At 41.7% G+C, this 11,357-nt stretch overlaps 1 protein-coding gene across 2 annotated transcripts in view; it reads right to left on the reverse strand.

The window, feature by feature from the left end:
• The window catches only part of AMOTL1 (angiomotin like 1), a 192,029-nt gene extending 181,003 nt beyond the window's left edge, over window positions 1–11,026 (reverse strand). For both annotated transcript variants that reach the window (XM_073582968.1, XM_073582967.1), the window contains exon 1: window positions 10,893–11,026. The gene's annotated coding sequence lies outside the window, so the exon portion shown is untranslated. The remainder of the gene's footprint in view (window positions 1–10,892) is intronic.
• Window positions 11,027–11,357: the final 331 nt, after the last annotated feature.

Here is an 11,357-nt window from a genome sequence, read left to right on the forward strand (position 1 = left end):
TTGCACAACAGGAAACTGTGCACACCCTCCATTAGCACCCTGGCACAGGCAGGGGCATGTCTCCCTGTAAGCTTAGCTCCGAATGCTGGCTAGGCAGGGCCAGATAAACAAAGGGAGCAAAACGCGTGTCTCTGCGCTTTGTGCACACAATGTGATGCTTTCATGCCACATTCCAATCCTTAATGCAAACACCGACTGAAAAGTATTCATTAGTCTAAAAGAAAAATGAAAGTGCGCCGACAGAAAACCTGCAGCCAAAAACCAGGCTTCATATTCTGCATGAGCTGAAATCGTTTCATTGTGCGCCATTATTTATTGGAGCACTATGGGTGTTTATTTTTTTGTATTGTTATTGTGGCATTTTTTAGTTTCTATAGTATAGCAGCATTATTTATGTGTACTGTATAGTAACATTAGTTATGTGCACCGTATGGCTGGAAACCCTCCATATACTGTATGATGACATAGTTTATAATGCGGACACTGGATGTGTGAAGTATATGTGCAACTATGAATCCGTATACATCAATACATCAGGAATAGCCGTTAAAGGGGTTATCTCAACTAATTGTCACGTCTCACTCTGGGACAACTTTGCGGCGTAAAACAGTAGCCACACAGGCATTTCTACCTGCAGGAGATATGTAGTACTGCATGGCGGCCTTTCAGATGAGTCAGTATTCACATGGATGTCACACCAGTTTAATGGGGTTTTTACCATTTTAATGTAGCCATAGCATAGGTCTCAAATTTGCCATCACTTATTGGTCACTGAGGGTAGACCAAAGGGAACCCTAACTCTCTTAGTCCTTTCAACTAGAGTGCCTTGAAAAAGTATTCATAACCCATTGAACTATCCCACATTTTGTCACATTGCACCCACAAATTTACATGGATTTTATGTCATATACCAACGCAAAGTAGTAAGTGTTTGTGAAGTGTAAAGGAAATGATACATGGTTTTCTAATTATTTAAAAAAAATATAAATCTGAAAATTATAATGTGCATTTGAATTCAGTCCTCTGAGTCAATACTTTGTAGGACCACCTTTCGCTGCAATTACTGCTGCAAGTCTTTTGGGGTCTGTCTCTACCATCTTTGTAAATCTAGAGGTGAAATTTTTGTCCTTTCTTCTTTGCACACTCGCTCAGTGAGATTGGATGGAGGCATCCGTGAACAGCAATTTTCAAGTTTTGCCACAGATTCTCAATGAGATTTAGGTCTGGACTGTGACTGGGCCATTCAGACACATGATTATGCTTTGATCTAAACCATCCATTGTAGCTCTGGCAGTATGTTTAGAGTCGTCCTACTCGAAGGTGAACCTACGCCCCAGTCTCATGTCTTTTGCAGCCTCTAACAGGTTTTCCTCCAGGATTGCCATGTATTTAGCTCCATCCAACTTCCCATCAACTCTGAGCAGCTTCCATGTCCCTGCTGAAGAAAACATACCCACAGCATGATGACATCACCACCATGGTTGACAGTGGGGATGGTGTTTTCAGGATGATGTGCAGTGTTAGTTTTCTGCCACAGAACATTTTGTATTTAGCCTAAAAAGTAATACTTTGGTCTCATCTGACCAGGGGAACGTCTTCCACATGCTAGCTGTGTCCCCTACATGGATGTTTGCAAAAGGAATATCTTATGGCTTGTTTTCTTCTTGCCATTCTTCAAGAAGACCATATTTGTGGAGTATATCACTAATAGTCATGCTTTGAGCAGATTCTTCCGACTGAGCTGTGGATCTTCAGCTCCTCCAGAGTGTCCATGGCCCTCTTGGCTGGTTCTCGAATTAGTGCCCTCCTTGCTTGGGATGTCAGTTTAGGTGGACCGCCATGTCTTGGTAGGTTTCCAGTTGTGCCATTCTAATTCCATTTCTGGGTTATTGATTGAGCACTGCTCCTTGAGCTGTTCAGAGCTTGGGCTATTTTTTATAGCCTAACCCTACTTTACTCTTCTCCACAACATTATCCCTGACCTGTCTGGTGTGTTCCTTGGTTTTCATGATGCAGTTTAAACCCTAATGTTCTGAATCAAACCTCTGAGGCCCTCACAGGACAGCTGTAGTTATACTGAGAAGAAATTATTCACAGGTGGACTCAATTTATATATTATTTATTATGATTTGCTTACATAGCGCCATCATATTGCACAGCACTTCACATACATCATCATCACATTCCCTATTGGGGCTCACAATCTAAATTCCCTATCAGTATCACTTTGGAGTGTGGAAGGAAACTAGAACACCCAGAGAAAACCCACACAAACACGGGGAGAACACACAAACTTCTTGCAGATGTTGTCTTTGGTGGGATTTGAACCCAGGACCCCATTACTGCAAACTTACTAATTATGTGACTTCTGGAGGTAATTGGTCACTCAGGATTTTATTTAAGGGTATAAGACTACTGGGGGCTGAATACAAATGCACATCCCAATTTTCAGGTATATATTTTTAAAATATTTAGAAAACCATATATAATTTAATTTCCTTTAAACTTCACAAATACTTGTGTTGTAATACTGTGTGTTGCAAAATCCCAATAAAATACATTTTAGTTTGTGGGTGTAACGTGAAAAAATTTGGAAAACGTCATGGGGTATGAATATTTTTTCAAGGCACTGTATGTTTATTCATGTGGACAAGTATTTCATCTACATTAGTTGTAGGGATTAGTAAGGACACCAGTGCTTGGACCCATATAATCTGATAGTGATACCATATGCTAGTATTCGGTACAGAGGGAACGGGGATGTAACTACAATGGGTACAGGGTTTACAGTCACACACATGTACTGAAGCTTAACAGGGCACAAAAGGCCCCTCTGGCCCACATCAGAAGGCCATTAATTTTAAAGAAATGTGATAGTTGAAGGCCTTGATGAAGATTTTGCATTGGGCCCCAAAAAGTTGAATTTTCACCACTGAGTGAAAAAACCCTGTAAAGGTCTACTTGGTTTTGACTTGAAATGTCAAGATTTGGACACTCTGGAATATGAGATTTTCTAGGTAATGAAATATTAGAATATAGTCTTCTGCCCCACAAATCATTGTAAGATGTATTTTGGCATGAAGCTATGTTTGCACAATTTCAGTTTTGCACAGAGCAAGGATTTGCATTACGGAGACTGGAATGCTTTATGGAAAACGTTACACAGAGCCACGCGTTCAACTCTCGATGTTTATCTGACTATACTTAACCAGCATCGAAAGCTTAGGATGTGAACATGTCTCTTCCTGCGCCCAGGTGCTAATTGAGGGCGTCCACCATTACCTTTTGTGTAATGCGAGACTGTCAGAAGTGTATGGGTGAATAAGGTGATATTGGAAACGTCTGGAAAACAGGATTAGCGATAGTTTACAACACGTTAATTTCAAACAATCTCCCCACCCTCAATAAGGTGTGACCTTGGTTGTTAGGTTTATCTCTGTCTTCTGCACAGATCATATATGCTGGGTGACAACCATCACAGTCCATTTAGAGACCACTACCCTACTTTCTGGCCTTCAACTTTCCATGAGCCTTTGCTTGGCTTGTATGGATTCTGGCATGGGGTCTTCATGAACCTAAGATGGTCCATCTCTAACCAAAAGCCACACAATAGCGTCACAATCCTTCCCTATAGTTTATACACCACATCTCATCTCTCTTAGCCAAGACCCTCATGGCTTCCAGCTTCTTCCTATGTCTTCTCCATAATGTTGATATCTGGTCCTGATCTTGGCCTTCTAGAGCTGGATTCATATTTGTAATTTTTGCTTTCCATTTGTCATCTCTCATGCTCTTTGGACTCTTGAATTTATACTATAGTATAGTTATGTAGTTTATCTTTGATTTGGCAAAGCTGATGGGGCACTTTATTCTTTAAGTATTGGGTAAGCAGATTATAAGGTCCGTGTAACTGAATTTTCAGAGTGAATTGGTCGATCTTCTAGAATTAACAGTCAAGAATGTATTCTTCCAAATAGGTCTCTGTAAACACTTCAGATGCCATTCTATATATTAAAGGAGCTGTCGTCCAGTTTATAAAATCCATACTCATGCACCTATTTGGGAATTCAGAGTTAATAGAAGGGGGTCCGCTGTTTCGGATCCTCAATCTCTTGGCCAAGGTAGGTTCAATTACAAAAATGCCTACCGTTCTGTAGGACCTGTCCTGTCCTGCTTTGCACACATAACCCACTGATGTGAATGGAGAATGTGTAATACTTCATTTTTCCTGGAGTGGCACAGCAGAAAAATGTAACTCTTACTGACAGTTTTCCCCACAGCTGATCAGCACGACGACCCATGGTAATCTGCTTCTTACAAGTAGGAATTGTCCAAAGCGTAGAACCTTTTTTTAGTACAGGGAAAGCTTCACTTTTGTACATTTTCCTAAGCTCCGGTGGACTTGGGTGATAATTATTTGTAGCATTTTGGAGTCCTTTTGGTGAGAAGATTTAGGAACAAGTGTGTAGTTATAGAAAGTATAGAGACAACAGTCACACTTGAGCCCTAATGACTGACGTAGCCTAAGACATCTGATCAAGAAGGCACATATTAACATACATGGCATCCTCGAGCCATTGGGATTGGTATTTTTGGGGTGGTAGATGCAGCATAAAAAATGGTAACCTACGGGAATGTGTACAGAGAACTGGTATAAGAAATAAGCAAGTCATTACTTACACCTGATTAATGAGTTTCCGCTTGACCCAGACCAACATTACAACTTCTTCTTAACCTTTGCCTTGAGCACTAAAACAATCATCATCCTTAAAACCAGAGAGGTCAACTACTCGCTTGTAACTGTAATGACTTATTCGCCTGATTTGGGAGGAATCAGAGGTATAGTTACTCCTGTGCCAAATCCTAGAACCCAAAACTTTTGGAAACTCTCTGCGGTGGTGGCCTAAGTTATATAGACAGGCTGAGATGAAGGAAGTCAAACATAGTCCAAGGCCAATGCCAAAATTCACATGGAGCGTAGAGGTCACACGGAAACTCTGGCAACATTTTGAGATTCTTGTTTAGGAGCCTAAAGATTTGTGGTGAAATTTTTTAACTGAAGCCATGCCAAACCTCAGATCGTGCGTCTCTACGTCCATTTCCTGCCCCTCCACACCCAGTTCCTTGCTTCCCTGAATGAAGAATCCATGCAGAATTGCTCATTTCTAGGAATTTGCAGCCCCACCTGGAAGATTTGCCAACTCTTTCAACTCTTTGGACTATTTCAGAAGAGTGGTCAAGAATAATGCCAATATTATCAATAACACAGAAATTTATAAAATTAGAATTTTTTTTCTTAAATGTAACTTTTATTAAAAGTGTTTAGCTTCACAAAGAAAAGAACATAGAGTCATGTAGGACTTTAAGAGAAGAAATGATTCAAATGAGCAAACTAATCATACTGGGATTTTTGAAGCCATAGTCCCACCTGGGAATGGCCACTTTTGGGCAGGGATTTCATAAACTTACCCCCATTCGATGCAGGAAATTGCTGAATTTGGTTGGCAGCTATGATAACGAGTGATATATTAGTGCCCTATTGCAGATTTTCCGTTGTGGTCCAAAAATTTCAAATCGTGACACTGAGTTAATACATTGATCAAAAGGGTACTAAAAAAATATACTAAAATGTACTAAAAATATAAAACAAAAGTATTTCCCCAAATAAGTGCTAATTAATGAAGACTCCAACCCAGTTTGGATCCCCATTACGGTCCCCATTCCCGATTCATTTCCCAGTACCGGCTGAAATATGTTGTGCCCCTCACACAGCAATTTTCACAAATTACAATAAAACAACACATTAAAGTGCAGAGTAACTCATCCTGATGTGGGATCTCTTCTCACAGAAGCTGCAATTACTATAAAACATTGTGAATTATGGGCCACATTCACCAAGCGATAAAGAATAACCTTTGCCAACCGCACGGGAGTGAGCGTGTTATATAGAGTGTGACTACTGGCGTAAAATATTTATAGTTCTTATATGATCTAATATTTCAGTCTAATGTCTGACGCAAGGTGAGGACCTAACAAAAGATAACGCACCTGATCAATAGGAACACAGCACACAATAATGGGGGAATGGGAAAAGGGAATTATTCAATGGAAACATATTTCTAATATCCAAGTCACCATCTATCCCATATCTATCTATTTACAGTGCCAAAATAATTGTTTGATACAGTGCCAGAATGTGCACAATTTTGTCATTTAATGTCCAATTCCACCATCCGTTGCAATGTAATACTGGGTGTGAGCTTCACACAGATCCCACACAGATACACAGATCACAAGAGACCTGGAGCAGTAAAGGGGTTAATGGAGACATCCTTGTTTTCTATAGCAGTGAAGAGAAGTAGTGGTTAAATATCCAATCCTCTGGGTGGTGGAGAGATAATGCTTATACTCTTCATGGCATAGGGCAAAGAAATGGTTAAAATCCCCTAATGTTCTACTAGGATCCAAAGAAGGGGATCAGTGTTTAAATGTTCAGTTCTCTTGACAAAATTCCTGGTTAAACTTTTGGCTATATGGAGTAGTAAGAAGAATATTTTACTTCTCCATTGTCAGGTAGCGGCTTGGAGTTACATCCTTGAGGACACCCTAGGACGTTGACTTAGGTCAATTGCCGAGTTTGCCACCCACCAATGCCCAATCTCTAAAAGGGTTTGTAATGTGACACTGCTAAACTAAGCTGTGCTGCCCCTCCCTCCAAAGGATCTTAATTAAAAAGTATGTGACTGAATTCAAATACCGCTTGCCATTCAATGATTCCATCGGGTATAAAGTCCAAACCCCAGCAAAATGGGATTCGGTTCATATGTGCTGACAGTGCCATTGTCTATAATGAAGCAGACGGAGTCACAGTGCTCTCTGTCGTGAATACATGTATCTTTGGCTAAAAATCATTTTTGAAGCGGTTTTCACTAAATAGCTTGCACCATTTACCTTCTATATTCTCAGTGTTACACTCTCCATTGTTTGCTGCAGAATGAGTTAACTGGGAATCCTTCAGTGAGCCCATTCTGATGGAAGAGTTTGTGTTTTCTCTTGTCTTTTTCTGACCTGTTTTCTGCAGATTTATAACCACAGATCACATCAAAGTTGAACATGCCATATTGTGCATAATTAATGAAACCCAATTACAAATATAATTTTTAGCCCCAAATACAGGCATTCCATAATAAATATATATATATATATATATATAGTCACTCTGGTCACAGAATGTTTTTAATGCCGTTATGTTGTGTATACGGGACGCTGTTCTGAATTACGGCTTTGTCAGGCAAGTTTCTCTATAACTGCTCTACTGATGAGTCACTGAACACAAGAAAGAATTCTGTCCTTCAGGCTTAAAGTTTTGCAAGCAGGTTATTCAGGTAAGAGAAAGCTTGGACCATTGTCTTCTGCTGGGTCATTGATGCGCGGTACTATATCAGAGCTCGGATCCACCAGACTTTTTTCTTTAAATGGTCCCTGTCATTTCTAGAAACTTTGCACAAATCAATAACACAAGTGAATATACTACATTTTGTAACATATCCTATCAGCCTATCAAAGAAATGTGCTTCTTTCTCCACTTATGAGCCACTTCTCATCCCTCTGCCTCCTAAACTATTAAAAAATGGCTCAGATCTGTGTTGGACAAGGGAAGGTGGGGGGGGGAGTGAGCATAATGAGCTGTCCATAACTCCTATTAAAGGGATCCTGCCCAATGACCATAAACCATCAAGGAAGGTGGGGGAATGAGCATAATGAGCTCTCCGCAACTCTTATTAAAGGGATCCTGTCCAATGACCATAAACCATCGCTCTGTGCAGAGATAAGTAACACATACTCTAATAATTTCATAATCTCTAATCATTTTTCCATGTGGGCAAATGTACTTAAAGGGTTAAGTACTAGTGATAAGTGAACATGCACCGATAAGGTGTTATTTAAGCATGCTCGACTGATAACCGAGTGTCTTCGGTGTGCTCGAAAAATAGTTCAAGTTTCCGCGGCTGCAAGTCTAACAAACAGGAAATCCATGCATGTGTTGTGGCTGTCGAACACCAATGAGACTTGCAGCTGCGGGGACCCGAATATATTTTTCGAGCGCACCAAGACACTCGGTTAGCACCCGAGCATGGCGGATAAAACCTTATCTGAGCATGTTCACTTATCACTATGAAGTACTTAAAAGTAAAAGTACTTAAAGGGTTAACATTCCGAGTAAACTGGTAACTGATAAGCGAGCATACTCGTTACTACTTACATGATACAGTGGGTCCCTGTGTACAATGTGTGTTTCATACAGCTTCACCCCCCCCTGATGAAGCGTCGGGACACACGCTAGCACTAGGTGTTACTTATACGTATCAAAGCACATGCGGATGGTTTATGCACTTGAACCATTATTTCAGTTTTCCGTTAGTTTTCTTTTTTACTCTCTTTTATTGAGTTACTTGGTAATTTACATGTTTTAAATGGGCTGAAATAAAGTTAATGTGATTAAAAGATGTGTAGCACTTCATTCTTATTTTGTTGGTCTATGATAGCGAGGTGTTCTGACACAGAGCATCACAGCTATGATAGCAAGATGTCAGGACAAACAGAGCATCGCAGCTATGATAGCAAGGTGTCAGGACACAAAGAGCATCGCAGGTATGATAGCAAGGTGTCAGGACACAAAGAGCATCGCAACTATGATAGCAAGGTGTCAGGACAAACAGAGCATCGCAACTATGATAGCGAGGTGTCAGGACACACAGAGCATCGCAACTATGATAGCAAGGTGTCAGGACACAGAGGATCACAACTATGATAGCAAGGTGTCAGGACACACAGAGCATTGCAGCTATGATAGCAAGGTGTCAGGACACACAGAGCATCACAGCTATGATAGCGAGGTGTCAGGACACAGAGCATCACAACTATGATAGCAAGATGTCAGGACAAACAGAGCATCACAGCTATGATAGCAAGGTGTCAGGATACACAGAGCATCACAGCTATGATAGCAAGATGTCAGGACAAACAGAGCATCGCAGCTATGATAGCAAGGTGTCAGGACACAAAGAGCATCGCAGGTATGATAGCAAGGTGTCAGGACACAAAGAGCATCGCAACTATGATAGCAAGGTGTCAGGACAAACAGAGCATCGCAACTATGATAGCGAGGTGTCAGGACACACAGAGCATCGCAACTATGATAGCAAGGTGTCAGGACACAGAGGATCACAACTATGATAGCAAGGTGTCAGGACACACAGAGCATTGCAGCTATGATAGCAAGGTGTCAGGACACACAGAGCATCACAGCTATGATAGCGAGGTGTCAGGACACAGAGCATCACAACTATGATAGCAAGATGTCAGGACAAACAGAGCATCACAGCTATGATAGCAAGGTGTCAGGATACACAGAGCATCACAGCTATGATAGCAAGATGTCAGGACAAACAGAGCATCGCAGCTATGATAGCAAGGTGTCAGGACACAAAGAGCATCGCAGTTATGATAGCAAGGTGTCAGGACACAAAGAGCATCGCAACTATGATAGCAAGGTGTCAGGACAAACAGAGCATCGCAACTATGATAGCGAGGTGTCAGGACACACAGAGCATCGCAACTATGATAGCAAGGTATCAGGACACAGAGCATCACAACTATGATAGCAAGGTGTCAGGACACACAGAGCATTGCAGCTATGATAGCAAGGTGTCAGGACACAGAGCATCACAGCTATGATAGCGAGGTGTCAGGACACAGAGCATCACAACTATGATAGCAAGATGTCAGGACAAACAGCATCACAGCTATGATAGCAAGGTGTCAGGATACACAGAGCATCACAGCTATGATAGCAAGGTGTCAGGACACACAGAGCATCGCAACTATGATAGCAAGGTGTCAGGACACAGAGCATCGCAGCTATGATAGCAAGATGTCAGGACACACAGAGCATCGCAGCTATGATAGCAAGGTGTCAGGACATACAGAGCATCGCAACTATGATAGCAAGGTGTCAGGACACAGAGCATCGCAGCTATGATAGCAAGGTGTCAGGACACACAGAGTATCGCAGCTATGATAGCAAGGTGTCAGGATACACAGAGCATTGCAGCTATGATAGCGAGGTGTCAGGACTAAGGGTATGTGCACACGCTGCAGATTCTGCTGCGGATCCGCAGCGGATTTGGCCATGCGGATCCACAGCAGTTCCGTAGACATTGTATAGTACAATGTTAGCCAATGGGATTTCAAATCCGCAGTGCACATGCTGCGGATTTTTCCATGCGGATTTGCTGCGGTTTTAAATCCGCAGCATGTCAATTCTTTCTGCGAATTACGCAGCGGTTTGCCACCTGCTCCATTGTCCACGTGTCAATCCGCAGGGGAAAACCGCTGGCAAATCCGCAGGAAAACCGCAGGTCACTTTACCTGCGGTTTTACCTGCAAATCCGCAGGTGAATCTGCAGCGTGTGCACTCACCCTTACAGTTCTTCGCAGCTAAGATAGCAAGGTGTCAGGACACAGAGCATTACAGTAATGATAGCACGGTGTTAGGATGCACAGAGCATTGCAGCTATGATAGCGAGGTGTCAGGACACATACAGCATAGCTACTTGATAAATATGGAGCTTTAACAACATTAGTTTTAATGTTTTGGCTATTGATTGATTTAAATCCATACAAATGCAGTGAAGGTTACATTAGTGCGGCCTGTTTTACCTCCCTAATCCTAGAACATTGATGTGTGCTGAGCATTACATCAGCCTGTAAAGTTTTCAGTTTGTGCAGAGAATAAGCAGAAATCAATAAACTCTGCAGCCATAGACACAGGTATTGAGAAGTCACTTCCCTGGAGTAAAATTCATGTAGTATTAAAGTTTTTTTTTTACCTTTTTAGTTGCGTCGTCTGGAAAAACGAGCAGAAGGCTGGAGTAGTGTTCAGGGCTGTCTGAGCGCAGTGAGAATGATCTCTCTCTCTCTTTGGGAAATATGCAGCCATTGCCCGGACTTGCTTAGTTTTCACTACATAAGGCCTGGAAATCGCTGATTGCTTTAAATTTCAAAAGAGGCGACCGTGCTGTGACATGCCATCAGCTACCCGGCTGCCAGACATACCTCAGCCTCTCCTGTGCCAGGTTTTCCAGTCCTATGCACAGTAATGCAGTTTATCAATGTTGTACTTAATTATTTTATACACATGTTGTATACACACTATACAGACACAATCACTGGGACATGCGTCTTAATCATTGAATTCACCCAGCCCCATTTCCCCAGAGCATAACATCCAGTCCCTAATCACCGGTGTATAACATTGGGTCCCATTGACCCCAGAGTATAACATCTGGTTACAT

The sequence above is a fragment of the Dendrobates tinctorius genome, unplaced genomic scaffold, assembly GCF_039654945.1.
Source record: "Dendrobates tinctorius isolate UK_male_01 unplaced genomic scaffold, ASM3965494v1 ptg000075l, whole genome shotgun sequence".
Taxonomy (NCBI): domain Eukaryota; kingdom Metazoa; phylum Chordata; class Amphibia; order Anura; family Dendrobatidae; genus Dendrobates; species Dendrobates tinctorius.